The following is a 17037-nucleotide window of genomic DNA, read 5'->3' as shown; positions in this document are numbered from 1 at the left end:
AATGATGTGGTTAAGCTCATTTAGAAAAATAAAGGACAGTCATGGTGTCCAGCAGCAAACTGTCTTAAGATTTCTACAAATCAAGCCACCAATAGCTGCACAGATAAAAGATATGACAGCTTGCTTATTGGCCACTGATAACATTACTGCTTTACAGTAGCAACATCCACTTTTCCCACCAGTACTTACAGTGGGTTGGGTATGGGATACCGACGGTCTGGATGCCGGCTGTCAGAATACTGACACTTCTACGTAATTAAACAAACTTATCCCTTATCCTTTCCCCCCAACCCTCCCTTCCTGCAACCTAACCCTAACCTCTCCCCCACGCAACCTAACCCTAACCTCTCCCCCACGCATCCTAACCTCCCCCTTATATTTACGTTCGCCATTCTGTCGGCTTTCCAGCATCAGGATTCTGACAGGCGTCGGGATTCTGGAGTCGGTATTCTGACCACTGGCATTGTAATTGTCAGGATGCCAACTATATCCCCTTACAACCGTTAATACACTGCCATACAGTATGTGCATATTGTTATCCGCCATCTCCTAAATTTTAAGTGTAGTATAGCAAGACCATATTTATTTTCTGTTTGATATCATGGTATGTAATTTGTATTATGATTTCAACAGTATTTAGTGCTGTTTAATATGATGCCACTTTTTAAATAAGAATATCTCCCTCCATAATCTTTTCATTACAAACCAGAACTAAAGAGGAAGGAAGTTTTGCTTATTTATAATTAAGGCGAGTCATGGTTGCCAGCAGCTGACTGTCTCAAGGTGTCCACAGTGAATGTAGGGGGGAGATGTATTAATCCTTTGAGACTGATAAAGTAGAGACGTTGTCCATATCAACCAATCAGATTCTCTCATTTACAGCCTGTGCTATAAAATGTTAGCTGTTAGCTCATTGCAGGGCCATCTACCTGTATAGGCACACTGGGCAGCTGCCCAGGGCCCCATGATTTTAGGCGTCTTTGCGAAGGGGCGGGCTGGGCCAGTGGGCATCAGCTTTTTGGGAGGTAGGTAGAGCATGCTGCCTGACTGCTCTGATTGTGAATTACATACAATCAGAGCAACTAGGCAGCATTATCTACCTGTCTTCCAGTCTGCAGCAATGGCAGTAAATGGCTGTCAGCATGTTGATTTGTGGATGGCTGGAGCGATTCACCAATCACAGTGCTGACAGTCATGCACTGTATGAAACATGTGGAAAGATGGCACAGGACCGCACCTATCCACCCATTCACTGGAATATTTTTATTTTTTTATTTCCATGAATGGGTGCATTGCTTTTGCCCAGGGCCTTCAATGCTGTTAAGATGGCTATGGCTGATTGGTTGAAATGAGCACCTTCTTCACTTTTTCTCCCTGGAAGATTTGATACAGTACATCTCCCCCGGTGCATCTTCCATATCTCTACCTTTCACTGTCTCTCTCATCCCAAATATACATTTGGGATAAAGACATACTACACTATTGGTCGTCCTCTTGTTCCCCCTCCTCCCTCTTTTATCCCTGAGGAGACGAGTTTACCATCTTTCGTCTGGAGAAGAAAAGAAACATCAAGGACCACGGGACACGGAAACAAAAGATACCTTTATGTGAGGATAACGTCACGTTGTAATGTGAGTATGGTACGCATCCCATCACTTTCCGTTATGTTTCATCACCGATAGAAAAGGATTTAAGAAAAGGAGAAATTGCATCAGAACAGACTTGCTATCATTACACAACTTTCCATTTAAATGACTTTGGACTTTATATTAGTTAAACTCATTGGTCTCATTTGTCTTATTATGCACACTCACTTTACAGATTTGATGAGCTCAGAGGTGATGTTTATATTTTCTTGTCTATATTCCTATGGTTGTTGAGTGACTTCCTATAGACATCTCCACCGCAGCTCTCAGGGGTGCAGCAGATCTCTATTACAATTTACCTTATACATTATGCCAACCTTTATTAATGCCCTTATACACATAATGACACACATAATGCCCCTTACACATATGTTGCACATTATTAATGCATTTATACATGACACACATAATGCCCCTTACACATATGCCGAACACTATTGCACAACGAACCTACCAACACACAGCACTCACACGGCCGCTAACACTGTGACCTCTGCCTCTACTTGGATACAGATGTGTCCTTATACATCTTGCCACAATATGCCATGCAGCTCCTGTCCAGTTCTGCTAACCTTGGGCAGCTTTTTAGCAGAAAATGCATCTTATTTTCTAGAGATGAGCGGGTTCGGTTTTACTCGGTTTTACTCGGATTTACTCGGTTCTCAAAACGGCATCTTATTGGCTCACGGATGTCACGTGTTTTGGATAGCCAATAGAAAAAATCCGGATTAAACCGAACTGGCGTTAATTCTGGCGTTAAATCCGAACCCGCACATCTCTTATTTTCATTCCTATTTGACTAGGATGCACAAGTAGCTTCTGCCTATATTCTGTGTGCGACTGTGGCTGTATCTGTATACGAAATGCTACTTTACAGTGATTTCCAGGAATACACTGTAATGTAGCATTTCGCATGAAGATACAGCCGCAGTCACACACAGAATATAGGCATGCCACGTATAATTTTAATCAGCAGAATCTGCTTGTGCTCCTAGGCATTCCAAATGTCCCAGGCATTTGCCTAGTTTGCCTATGCCTAGGGCCGGCTCTGCTTCAGCCAGTCAGGCCCTGTTTTCATAGAACAGGGATGGCCATTCAGAATTGATCAGTGTACAAGCACTAAGAAATACTTCCTAACACTTTGCAGTAGTTCAGAGTTTCCCAAACACCGCCATTACAGTCCAGGTTTAAAGGATATTCATTCATGAGTCCAGATGGTTAAATCACATTGATTGAAGTACTAATTAAGTCACCTGTGCTGAAACATGGATATCCTTAACACCTGGACTGTAATGGCAAGGTGGGAAATTGTGGAATAGTTAATTAGGTGTCTATTAATACTAGGCACTAATCAAAAAGCTGTATCTCCTAGTGCGGGCAGCAAAATGTGATATTTCATGTTTTTACCCAGTAGAGATGAAGAGGGTCCCCATTGCCAGGTGACACCATCTCAAGATGAATTGCCCAGTCCCCATAGAGATCTATATGGACATGGGCAAGCCACGCTAAATTGTCATCAGAGAAGTCTCTTTATTGATAAATTAAGAAAAGTTGAAAAAGGCTTTTCTCCAGTGAAAACACAGGAGAAATGTTTTTATTAGCTTAATAAATATACCCCTTAATCCCTTAACCTTGTTGTAAAATGAAATTGAGGCTGTAATGGATATCACTTCTGAAACGGTCTGAGAACGGGAAATCCAACTCACTAGTTTAATTCAGACACAAGGCACTTACAGCTACTGTATATATATTTGGATGTAGCTCATTTACATTATATTTTTTTCATCTATTGTAGTCTGTATCTATAGTTTGGGGTAAGACATTTGCATGTCAGTTATCACTGTATTATAGATTATAAAGAAGTACTGGTGTAATATAGATAATAAAAGGTGTTCATGCACAGAGACAAGTTGTAGTCTTTGATAATTACTAAAACCATACATGGTGTCTCGAGTGGTGTTATCCTCACAGCAAGCGGTTAGCAAAATTCTCAACTGGACCCAGACAGAGGAAACATCATATGAGTAAGATTGAAGGAACTATAGCTGGTACTTACATAGTTACATAGTTAGTGAGGTTGAAAAGAGGCAAAATGCCCATTGGGTTCAACCTGTATTTTGTGATCAGCTGTTCATATTATAATGTACCTGCGGATGTAATGGCTTAGTACCAATTGACAACAATGATTCTTACCACTGCCAGATTAATGTCACTATGTTAAATGCTATAACCCTGGATACCCTTTAAAGTTAGAAATTTGTCTAATCGGTTTTTAAATTCATTTACAGAGTCTGCCATTACTATCTTCTCCGGCAGGGAGTTCCACATTTTTATTGTCCTTACCGTGAAGAACCCTTTCCTACGTTGTGTATGGAATTTTCTCTCCTCTAGCCTTAGCGAGTGCCCACGTGTCCTATACAGAGTTCTTTTAATAAGCAAATCCACTGCTAGCTCCTTGTGCTGACTCTTCACATATTTGAAGATATTAATAATGTCACCTCTTAGTCGCCGCTTTTCTAGTGTATACATATTTAACTTAGCAAGCCTTCTCCAGTGTCTCTAGCCCTTTAATCAAATTAGAAGCCCGCCTTTGAACCCTTTCAAGTTCCCGGATATCTTTTTTATAATATGGTGCCCAAAATTAAACACAATATTCCAGGTGCGGACCTACCAATGATTTGTACAGTGGCAGGATTACATCCTCGTCCCTTGTCTCAATGCCTCATTTTATGCATGTGAGCACTTTACTTGCCTTTTTTGCAGCATTTTGACATTGTGTACTGTTATTAAGCCTATTATCTATGAGCACCCCCAAATCTTTTTCCACCACAGTTACCCCTATAATTTCCCCATTTGGAGTGTACGATGCATGTGTGTATTTTGTCCCAAAATGCATTTTTCTATATTGAACCTCATTCCCCATTTAGATGCCCATGCTTCAAGTTTAAATAAGTCATTTTGTAGAGACTCCACATCGCTATCTGAATTAATTACCTTACACAGCTTAGTATCATCCGCAAAGATTGACACTGTGCTTTCCAGGCCTATTCCTAGATCATTGATAAATATATTGAACAGTAGTGGGCCAAGTACGGACCCTTGTGGTATTCCGCTGACTGCTGGTGCCCAGCTGGAGAACATTGCGTTGACCACTACTCGTTGTACTCTGTTATCCAGCCAATTAACTATCCATGTACAAATAGTATATCCTAGACCAGTGATGGCTAAACTTGACACTCCAGCTGTTGTTGAACTACACATCCCAGCATGCCCTGCTTCAGGTTTAGCATGGCCAAATAACAAAACTGTAGCAGGGCATGCTGGGATATGTAGTTCAACAACAGCTGGAGTGTCAAGGTTAGCCATCACTGTCCTAGACCAAGTTCCCTCAATTTGATGATCAGTCTCCTGTGAGGCACTGTATCGAAGGCTTTTGCAAATCTAAATACACCACATCCACTGCTTTTCCCTGATCAAGATTCTCGCTCACGTCCTCGTAGAAGCTAATTAAGTTAGTTAGTTGTCCATGATCTGTCCCTTACAAACCCATGCTGACTTTTGCTAATAATCTTATTAGCCTGCAGATAATCCTCTATGCTATCCCTCAAGATACCTTCAAATATTTTGCCCACTATAGAGGTTAAGCTAACTGGTCTATAGTTACCAGGATTATTTTTAGTTCTCTTTTTAAATAAAGGCACTACCTCCGCTATGCACCAATCCTTAGGTACCTTGCCTGATATGATTGAACCATGGAAAATCAAGTATAGGGTTTTGCTAGCTGTGACCTAAGCTCCATAATAATACTCGGATGAAAACCATCTGGGCCTGGTGATTTATTCATCTTTATTTTGCCTAGTCTCTCCAGGACAACTTCCTCATTTAAACAAGTATCCAGCCAAGAGTCATTACCTTCATTATATTTATGCACTACTTTCTCCGACTGATCCTCCCTGGTGAATTGTATACTGAGGGGAAAAAATTGTTCAGTATTTCCGCTTTTATTTTATCAAAGTTTATCAAAGCTCCCAATTCATCTTTTAATGGGCCCACATTCTCCTTCTTTAACCTTTTACTGTTTATGTATATATAAAACGTGGTTAGGATTGCTTTTACTCTCTATAGCGATTTGCTTTTCATTTACAATTTTTGTTGCCCTTATTACTTTTTTGCATTTTTTAATGCATTCCTTGTAATGCAGGAATAACTCCTCCCCTCCATTAGATTTAAATGTTTTGAAAGCATGCCTCTTTTTAGCCATTGCTTCTTTGACCTCATTAAGCCACATTGGTTTGTTTTTAGTACTCCTGCGTTTACTGCTCATGGGAATGAATTTGTGAATATTGCTATCGAGCAACCCTTTTAAAGGATCCCACATTTCCATTGTGTCTTTACCATAAAACAAAAGTTCCCAATCAATGTCGTTTAGTGTCTGTCTCAGCATATTGAAATTAGCTTTTCTAAAGTTAAATGTTTGTTGTTCCCTTATAGCTATGTTTCTTGAAACTGATGTCGAGTGTGATCATACAGTGGTCACTGTTTCCCAAGGTCTCCCCAACTTTAGTGTTTGATATAATGTCCACATTATTGGTAATAACTAGGTTCAGAATAGTTTTACCTCTAGTTGTGTCCTCGACTAATTGAGCCAAGTATTGATCCTTTAATGTATTTAAGAACCTGCTGCTCCTAGTTTTTACACATGAATCACTACTCCAATTTATATCAGGATAGTTAAAATCCCCTAACACTAGGATGTCCCCCATTCCCGCAGCTTTTTCAATTTGGTGTAAGAGTTGTTCCTCGTCGTGTACACTAATATGCGGTTGCTTGTAGCACGTGCCAATGACTAGTTTTTTTGCCTCTGTGCCCCCACTTGTGATCTCAACTTATAGCGACTCCACGTTATCCCCTGCCCCCTCGAAAATACCCTCTATTAAGTTTGGTTTTAGAGATGGTTTAACAAAGACACATACCCCTCCTCCCCTTTTGGTAGCCATGTCCCTCCTGAAAAGAGAATATCCCTCCAAATTTGCAACGCAGTCATGAGAGTCGTCCCATCATGTTTCCGTAATACCTATAATATCATACTGAGACTTTGATACAAGCCATTCCAATTCCCCCATTTTACCCGATAGGCTTCTTGCATTCGCAAGCATACATCTTAGCTTAACATTTCCCATACCCGTTTGTTTTAGTGGTATCTTTTCTACATTTACAAGTGCCCTTCTAGAATTACCCTTACCGACTGTTATTCTCCTCCCTCCCTTTCCACCCCATCATGTTTAATACAGCCTTCTTCACTACTATCACTATTTGACCTATTAAGACTTTCTAACCCCCCCTGATGTTAGTATCCTCCCTCATGCTATGCACATTATTTCCTATATACCGTATTGCTGAGCCATATTCGTCATTAGGTAATAAACTGGGAATATCTTTGGGCAATACCTGTGCCAGTATTTCTGGTGTCAATACCCATGCAAATACCCTTGCTGTCTCATCTTACGCTCCCCCCTTCTCCACCCCTAAATTGTTCACTACCCCCATCTTTACTGTTCTCCCTGATTAACCCGCAGTTTCTAGGTAAACCCTCCCCCCAAACTCCTAGTTTATTAACTCCTCCAACCTTCTAACCATCCTGCCCCCCAGCACCGTAGCCCGCTCCTCATTCAGGGGCAATTCATTGAAACAAAAAAGATGGCGCCTGACTGAGAAGTCCACCCAGTGTTCCAAGAACACAAACCCCTCCTTCCTACACCAGTCTCTAAGCCACACATTTACCTCCCTGATCTCCCTCTGCCTCCCTGGGCTAGCACGTGGCACTGGTAATATTTCGGAAAATATTACCCTAGATGTCCTTGCCTTAAGTTTCTTGCCTAATTCCCTATAGTCTTTCTTAAGGACATCCCACCTTCCACTAACTTTTTCATTGGTGCCAACATGCACCAAGACCGCCGGGTCTTTACCAGCCCCTCCCAACAATCTGTGTACCCAGTCCACGATGTGCCGTGCCAGAGCACCCGGAAGACAACAGAATGTACAGTGATCACGGTCTCGGTAGCAGATTGCCCTGTCTGTCCTCCTGATAATAGAATCCCCTACCACCACAATTTGACTAAGTACCTCCCTAACTTTTTTCCCATCTGTACCAGGGGGACCGCTCCTCTGGTTGCTAGAGGGAACCGTCTCCTCCGGTTCTGTCATTTCCTCACTGCTAGCCCCAGAATCTTCATCCAATCTGGTGAATTTATTGGGGTTTGGCAGATCGGAGATGTCCTGTCTTCCCCTCCCCCTCTTCTTCTTCCTTCTAACCGTGACCCAGCTGTCTACCTGATCATCCTCGTCTACCAGTGTTCCCCCCTGCAACTCCTTCACCATTCTATCTAAACTTTGCTCAAAATTGTGAATGCTCCTCAGTCGCGTAACGGTCCTCTCTAGATCAGTTACCTGGGCTTCCACGGCGGCCGTACACTCACATCTTACACAGATGTACCCACACTCGGACTGTTGTGCCAGGTGTGCATACATCATGCACGACACGCACTGAGTGAGATTCCCAATCTCGGCCACCCCCATTTTTTAATTAGTGCTAACTCCCTGTTACCTTAAGAAAATCAAAAAGAGGGGGACAATCAATATATAAGGAATATATAAGGAACAATAAGGGACAATAAATAAATAAATAAATAAAATAAAGGAATAAGGGACAACAAATAAATAAATAAATACAAATAAATAAATATATATATATAAATACATGGATAGGATAAAGATAAATTTAGTACAAATACAGAGAATCAACAATAAAATGCAGTAATGGACAAAGGAAGACAATCAGTTATACAACACAGTGGGAAAAGCTAATAGGGGAAGTTAATACTTATCTGCTCCCTGCTCCACTGATCTGTGCACAGAAGTTGTTCTCCCCGGCTGTAAGATCCCTTCCCCAGTGGCTGCTAGCTCCCTTCGGCCGCTGCTTCCTCCTGGCTGCTGGCTCTCCCCGGCTGCTGGCTTCCCCTTGCTGCCGGCTGTTGGCCCCCCCGACTCACGGCTCTAGCACTTTGCTGCTCCTTCCTTGTGTGCGCGCATCCAACGTCACTTCCGGTTCCGGTAGCTCGATGCTCATTCACAGGAATCACTACTCGTGATTACAGGTTATGATGTAGGCACATATTGTCAAAAGAATCATACATGTACAGGGGTGTTTTAAGAGAGGAGCCTTCATTGCAGGGCCTCCTCCTCTCTGGCATCTAGTAGTCTGCACATGTGCAGGTCTCCTGTAACATGGCGTCTGCTCCTTGTTCCCAGTGGACATCTCCAGTGCTTATGCGCAAATCAGTGGGAAATGGCCGCGGTGGTTTTTTATCAAGTGATTTGTGCCTGCACTCCAGGGCCACCACTGCGGGACTCTGGAAGGGTACAGTAAGTATACACACTGCACCCATTATAGAAACACCTATGTATATGTAGGGCAAAAACAGTGTGATAAATACAGGTCATTGGGGGTAATTCAGAGTTGATCGCAGCAGCAAATTTGTTAGCAGTTGAGCAAAACCATGTGCACTGCAGGGGGGACAGATATAACATGTGCAGAGAGAGTTAGATTTGGGTTGGGTGTGTTCAAACTGAAATCTAAATTGCAGTGTAAAAATAAAGCAGCCAGTATTTACCCTGCACAGAAACAAAATAACCCACCCAAATCTAACTCTCTCTGCAAATGTTAATCTGCCCCACCTGTAGTGCACATTGGGGCTAATTCAGACATGATCGCTGCTGTGCGTTTTCGCACTGCGGCCGATTAGGTCTGAACTGCGCATGCGCCTGCCAAAGATGCGATCGGCATCTCAGCCCAGCGATCGCCTCTGTCTGAATGACAGGCAGAGGCGTTCATTATCCGGCGGTGTTGGGCCGACGTTTTGGGGGCGTGGTCCAGGCAACGCAGGTGTGCTCAGACCATGCAGGGGGCAGACCGCCGCGGCTGCGTGATATCACACACAGCCGCTGCGACCTGGTATGCGACAAGTAGCTTCCTGCCAGCGCGTAGGGGCTGCACAGGTAGGGAGCTACTTGTCAAGTGCAAAAGCATTGCCGCTGTATGATGCTTTTGTACTTGTGCGGGGGGGGGCCTGACATGCGGGGCGGACTAGCCCTGGCTGGGTGTCCCCCCGCATGTCAGAGTAAATGATCATAGATGTGCTAACTCTGAATTACCCCCATGGTTTTTTCCAACTGCTTACAAATTTGCTGCTGCAATCAACTCTGAATTACCTCCTATGTCACTGGGCATCAAATGAATAGTACTATGGGTGGGTTTGTGACTGTTTGCTAGAAGCAAAAATGGTCTTTGCATTTATGAAATCAATGTGCTTCACCGTTGTGGAACTGGCAGTTCTGCTTCTAGAACAAAAGGCTTTTAGCTAATGCTTCACTCTTAAGTACTTATTAATATTCAGGGTACAACACTATATACTGCACTTACTGCCACTAAGAAAGCATATTACTCTTTTTTATTGCATCATTTTGTATATATGCTTTAATAGTATAAGATTACAAAGTGATAAATTAAAGCATCAGCATTGAACCACTGACACTGAGACTGTGTGGGAAATTCCACCTAACCGCATGGTTTTTGGCTTATATGTTTAAACCAGATCTTTCTCCAAAACCCTTATTCTTCTTACAGTACATATGAAAGGATACAAATCATCTTTAATGCTGTATCCTTCTTGTAATGTGCAAGAAGCTTTATGTCAAAGCTCTGCTGTTTGCATGCCTCCTCTTTACTCACCATTGATAACCACTTTAAGCCCATAAATTTTCAAAAGGGGTTAACACATACTTACCTACTCTCCGGGAAGCTGCGGGAGGCTCCCGTTTTTTGGGGTAGCCCCCCGCACCCCCGGAAGAGTGGGCAGGTCTCCCGCATCCTGCTCGCATCCTAGTGATGCCAGCAGGATGGAGAGATAATCTCCTGTATTTGCAGGTCCGTCGGGTGGGGAAGGGGTTAAAATGACGCAAATCGCGTCATTTTAGCCCCGCCCCCTTCCCGCGGACACGCGAATCGCGGCATTTTCCGATATGGGGGCGGTGCTTGGTGATGTCACCGTCCGCCCCCGCCCCCTGAAGACTCCTGCAGCGTCTCCTCTCTGGGCTTCTCCCGGAGAGGAGAATCACAATGTAGGCAAGTATGGGTTAACACAGCAAAAAAATCGACACCAAAGTGTGAAAAAGAGTTACATTTGGATTTAAACAAGGCTGCTCACAAAAACAAAACAAACCAAAATATACATGTACTGTATCAAACAAATGCTACAGAAACAAATCTGAATTAAAAATCAAACATCTGTTTCTGCTCCAGTAGCATTATCAGGTTTTGATGTGACGGAGGCGAAGCAAAGGATAAAAACAGACACCGTCATGAAGGCGTGGCTATGTCACACGGTAGCATGACAGTATCATATTTAAAACACAAACTATTTTATGCAATGTATCAAACTTTAAGATAATCAATTAAAAAAAACCTAAATAGCATGTATAATTATAAGATTTAAATAGTGATAAATTGAATTCTGGCTTATTTTATGGTAATAAATGTTATTCTACAAACAAAATCGCATTAAAATTTTGAATGTAATCACAAAAGAGAGCTAGAGTATAAACACAAATAACTTACATCATATAACTTCACATAATTACATCAATCAAAATAAAATCTGCACATTAGTGGGAAAGTATTAAAAACATTGACAGTGCAATGATGTGACAGTACAGAACTTCCGATCAGCAATTTACACTATCTTTAAATCGCTGGACAGTTCCACTAAACCAGGGGTGGGCAATAAGCGGCCCTCCAGCTACTGTAGAACTATACATTCCAAAATGCCCTAACATATATTTGCTGTTAGGCCAGGGGCTGGAGGTCCGCTTATTGCCCATCCCTATCCCCTATACTAAACAGTACTGAAATTACACCCAAAACAGCATTGAACTCTAAAAGTAGGAACCTTTCAGTCCCATCTAATCATATGAGATAGATTCTAACCACTTCAAGGGCTGTTTAGAACCTGCCTGTCTCATCATTCCTGAAAGTGCCCTCTTCAGGTCCCTAATATGTATAGGGTTGGACTGGCCCACAGGGGAACAGGAGAACCCCCCCGGTGGGCCCCACTGCCTGTGCCCACACCCTCCCCCCTACCTTAGGGATCAGGTTCCAGACTCACTTTATACATTATACATACAGTATGTTATGTTGTGCTGAACAGGGCTATTGTGTATTTTCTACAGTACATTGCTGTTATTAATGTGGTACTTTTTTATGCATACACTAGCAGTGTATATATATATATATATATATATATATATATATATATATATATTAGAGATGAGCGGGTTCGGTTTCTCTGAATCCGAACCCGCCAGAACTTCATGTTTTTTTTCACGGGTCCGAGCGACTCGGATCTTCCCGCCTTGCTCGGTTAACCCGAGCGCGCCCGAACGTCATCATGACGCTGTCGGATTCTCGCGAGGCTCGGATTCTATCGCGAGACTCGGATTCTATATAAGGAGCCGCGCGTCGCCGCCATTTTCACACGTGCATTGAGATTGATAGGGAGAGGACGTGGCTGGCGTCCTCTCCGTTTAGAATAGATTAGAGAGACACTTGATTTACTAATTTTGGGGAGCATTAGGAGTACTCAGTACAGTGCAGAGTTTTGCGGATAGTGACCAGTGACCACCAGTTTTATTTATAATCCGTTCTCTGCCTGAAAAAAGCGATACACAGCACACAGTGACTCAGTCACATACCATATCTGTGTGCACTGCTCAGGCTCAGGCCAGTGTGCTGCATCATCTATTATCTATATATAATATTATATATATCTGTCTGACTGCTCAGCTCACACAGCTTATAATTGTGGGGGAGACTGGGGAGCACTACTGCAGTGCCAGTTATAGGTTATAGCAGGAGCCAGGAGTACATAATATATTATATAGTGAGTGACCACCAGACACACAGTGCAGTTTATTTAATATATCCGTTCTCTGCCTGAAAAAAGCGATACACACAGTGACTCAGTCAGTCACATACCATATCTGTGTGCACTGCTCAGGCTCAGGCCAGTGTGCTGCATCATCTATATATATTATATATCTGTCTGACTGCTCAGCTCACACAGCTTATAATTGTGGGGGAGACTGGGGAGCACTACTGCAGTGCCAGTTATAGGTTATAACAGGAGCCAGGAGTACATAATATTATATTAAAATTAAACAGTGCACACTTTTGCTGCAGGAGTGCCACTGCCAGTGTGACTAGTGACCAGTGACCTGACCACCAGTATATATAATATTAGTAGTATACTATCTCTTTATCAACCAGTCTATATTAGCAGCAGACACAGTACAGTGCGGTAGTTCACGGCTGTGGCTACCTCTGTGTCGGCACTCGGCAGCCCGTCCATAATTGTATATACCACCTAACCGTGGTTTTTTTTTCTTTCTTTATACATACATACTAGTTACGAGTATACTATCTCTTTATCAACCAGTCTATATATTAGCAGCAGACACAGTACAGTGCGGTAGTTCACGGCTGTGGCTACCTCTGTGTCGGCACTCGGCAGCCCGTCCATAATTGTATATACCACCTAACCGTGGTTTTTTTTTCTTTCTTTATACATACATACTAGTTACGAGTATACTATCTCTTTATCAACCAGTCTATATATTAGCAGCAGACACAGTACAGTGCGGTAGTTCACGGCTGTGGCTACCTCTGTGTCGGCACTCGGCAGCCCGTCCATAATTGTATATACCACCTAACCGTGGTTTTTTTTTCTTTCTTTATACATACATACTAGTTACGAGTATAATATCTCTTTATCAACCAGTCTATATATTAGCAGCAGACACAGTACAGTGCGGTAGTTCACGGCTGTGGCTACCTCTGTGTCGGCACTCGGCAGCCCGTCCATAATTGTATACTAGTATCCAATCCATCCATCTCCATTGTTTACCTGAGGTGCCTTTTAGTTGTGCCTATTAAAATATGGAGAACAAAAATGTTGAGGTTCCAAAATTAGGGAAAGATCAAGATCCACTTCCACCTCGTGCTGAAGCTGCTGCCACTAGTCATGGCCGAGACGATGAAATGCCAGCAACGTCGTCTGCCAAGGCCGATGCCCAATGTCATAGTACAGAGCATGTCAAATCCAAAACACCAAATATCAGTAAAAAAAGGACTCCAAAACCTAAAATAAAATTGTCGGAGGAGAAGCGTAAACTTGCCAATATGCCATTTACCACACGGAGTGGCAAGGAACGGCTGAGGCCCTTGCCTATGTTCATGGCTAGTGGTTCAGCTTCACATGAGGATGGAAGCACTCAGCCTCTCGCTAGAAAAATGAAAAGACTCAAGCTGGCAAAAGCAGCACAGCAAAGAACTGTGCATTCTTCGAAATCCCAAATCCACAAGGAGAGTCCAATTGTGTCGGTTGCGATGCCTGACCTTCCCAACACTGGACGTGAAGAGCATGCGCCTTCCACCATTTGCACGCCCCCTGCAAGTGCTGGAAGGAGCACCCGCAGTCCAGTTCCTGATAGTCAGATTGAAGATGTCAGTGTTGAAGTACACCAGGATGAGGAGGATATGGGTGTTGCTGGCGCTGGGGAGGAAATTGACCAGGAGGATTCTGATGGTGAGGTGGTTTGTTTAAGTCAGGCACCCGGGGAGACACCTGTTGTCCGTGGGAGGAATATGGCCGTTGACATGCCAGGTGAAAATACCCAAAAAATCAGCTCTTCGGTGTGGAGGTATTTCACCAGAAATGCGGACAACAGGTGTCAAGCCGTGTGTTCCCTTTGTCAAGCTGTAATAAGTAGGGGTAAGGACGTTAACCACCTCGGAACATCCTCCCTTATACGTCACCTGCAGCGCATTCATAATAAGTCAGTGACAAGTTCAAAAACTTTGGGTGACAGCGGAAGCAGTCCACTGACCAGTAAATCCCTTCCTCTTGTAACCAAGCTCACGCAAACCACCCCACCAACTCCCTCAGTGTCAATTTCCTCCTTCCCCAGGAATGCCAATAGTCCTGCAGGCCATGTCACTGGCAATTCTGACGAGTCCTCTCCTGCCTGGGATTCCTCCGATGCATCCTTGCGTGTAACGCCTACTGCTGCTGGCGCTGCTGTTGTTGCCGCTGGGAGTCGATGGTCATCCCAGAGGGGAAGTCGTAAGCCCACTTGTACTACTTCCAGTAAGCAATTGACTGTTCAACAGTCCTTTGCGAGGAAGATGAAATATCACAGCAGTCATCCTACTGCAAAGCGGATAACTGAGTCCTTGACAACTATGTTGGTGTTAGACGTGCGTCCGGTATCCGCCGTTAGTTCACAGGGAACTAGACAATTTATTGAGGCAGTGTGCCCCCGTTACCAAATACCATCTAGGTTCCACTTCTCTAGGCAGGCGATACCGAGAATGTACACGGACGTCAGAAAAAGACTCACCAGTGTCCTAAAAAATGCAGTTGTACCCAATGTCCACTTAACCACGGACATGTGGACAAGTGGAGCAGGGCAGGGTCAGGACTATATGACTGTGACAGCCCACTGGGTAGATGTATGGACTCCCGCCGCAAGAACAGCAGCGGCGGCACCAGTAGCAGCATCTCGCAAACGCCAACTCTTTCCTAGGCAGGCTACGCTTTGTATCACCGCTTTCCAGAATACGCACACAGCTGAAAACCTCTTACGGCAACTGAGGAAGATCATCGCGGAATGGCTTACCCCAATTGGACTCTCCTGTGGATTTGTGGCATCGGACAACGCCAGCAATATTGTGTGTGCATTAAATATGGGCAAATTCCAGCACGTCCCATGTTTTGCACATACCTTGAATTTGGTGGTGCAGAATTTTTTAAAAAACGACAGGGGCGTGCAAGAGATGCTGTCGGTGGCCAGAAAAATTGCGGGACACTTTCGGCGTACAGGCACCACGTACAGAAGACTGGAGCACCACCAAAAACTACTGAACCTGCCCTGCCATCATCTGAAGCAAGAAGTGGTAACGAGGTGGAATTCAACCCTCTATATGCTTCAGAGGTTGGAGGAGCAGCAAAAGGCCATTCAAGCCTATACAATTGAGCACTATATAGTAGGTGGAATGCACCTGTCTCAAGTGCAGTGGAGAATGATTTCAACGTTGTGCAAGGTTCTGATGCCCTTTGAACTTGCCACACGTGAAGTCAGTTCAGACACTGCCAGCCTGAGTCAGGTCATTCCCCTCATCAGGCTTTTGCAGAAGAAGCTGGAGGCATTGAAGAAGGAGCTAAAAGGGAGCGATTCCGCTAGGCATGTGGGACTTGTGGATGCAGCCCTTAATTCGCTTAACAAGGATTCACGGGTGGTCAATCTGTTGAAATCAGAGCACTACATTTTGGCCACCGTGCTCGATCCTAGATTTAAAGCCTACCTTGGATCTCTCTTTCCGGCAGACACAGGTCTGCTGGGGTTGAAAGACCTGCTGGTGACAAAATTGTCAAGTCAAGCGGAACGCGACCTGTCAACATCTCCTCCTTCACATTCTCCCGCAACTGGGGGTGCGAGGAAAAGGCTCAGAATTCCGAGCCCACCCGCTGGCGGTGATGCAGGGCAGTCTGGAGCGACTGCTGATGCTGACATCTGGTCCGGACTGAAGGACCTGACAACGATTACGGACATGTCGTCTACTGTCACTGCATATGATTCTCTCAACATTGATAGAATGGTGGAGGATTATATGAGTGACCGCATCCAAGTAGGCACGTCACACAGTCCGTACTTATACTGGCAGGAAAAAGAGGCAATTTGGAGGCCCTTGCACAAACTGGCTTTATTCTACCTAAGTTGCCCTCCCACAAGTGTGTACTCCGAAAGAGTGTTTAGTGCCGCCGCTCACCTTGTCAGCAATCGGCGTACGAGGTTACATCCAGAAAATGTGGAGAAGATGATGTTCATTAAAATGAATTATAATCAATTCCTCCGCGGAGACATTGACCAGCAGCAATTGCCTCCACAAAGTACACAGGGAGCTGAGATGGTGGATTCCAGTGGGGACGAATTGATAATCTGTGAGGAGGTGGATGTACACGGTGATATATCGGAGGGTGAAGATGAGGTGGACATCTTGCCTCTGTAGAGCCAGTTTGTGCAAGGAGAGATTAATTGCTTCTTTTTTGGGGGGGGTCCAAACCAACCCGTCATATCAGTCACAGTCGTGTGGCAGACCCTGTCACTGAAATGATGGGTTGGTTAAAGTGTGCATGTCCTGTTTTGTTTATACAACATAAGGGTGGGTGGGAGGGCCCAAGGACAATTCCATCTTGCACCTCTTTTTTCTTTTCTTTTT

At 43.9% G+C, this 17037-nt stretch overlaps 1 long non-coding RNA gene across 1 annotated transcript in view; it reads right to left on the bottom strand.

Moving 5' to 3' along the window:
* Positions 1-1600: 1600 nt before the first annotated feature.
* The window catches only part of LOC134935303 (uncharacterized), a 114152-nt gene continuing 98715 nt past the window's right edge, over positions 1601-17037 (bottom strand). The window contains exon 3 of the long non-coding RNA XR_010180039.1: positions 1601-1655. This is a non-coding gene — a long non-coding RNA (uncharacterized LOC134935303). The remainder of the gene's footprint in view (positions 1656-17037) is intronic.

The sequence above is a fragment of the Pseudophryne corroboree genome, chromosome 6, assembly GCF_028390025.1.
Source record: "Pseudophryne corroboree isolate aPseCor3 chromosome 6, aPseCor3.hap2, whole genome shotgun sequence".
NCBI lineage: Eukaryota > Metazoa > Chordata > Amphibia > Anura > Myobatrachidae > Pseudophryne > Pseudophryne corroboree.
The sequence above is the reverse complement of the archived record's forward strand: the minus strand, read 5'-3'. Positions and strand labels throughout refer to the sequence as shown.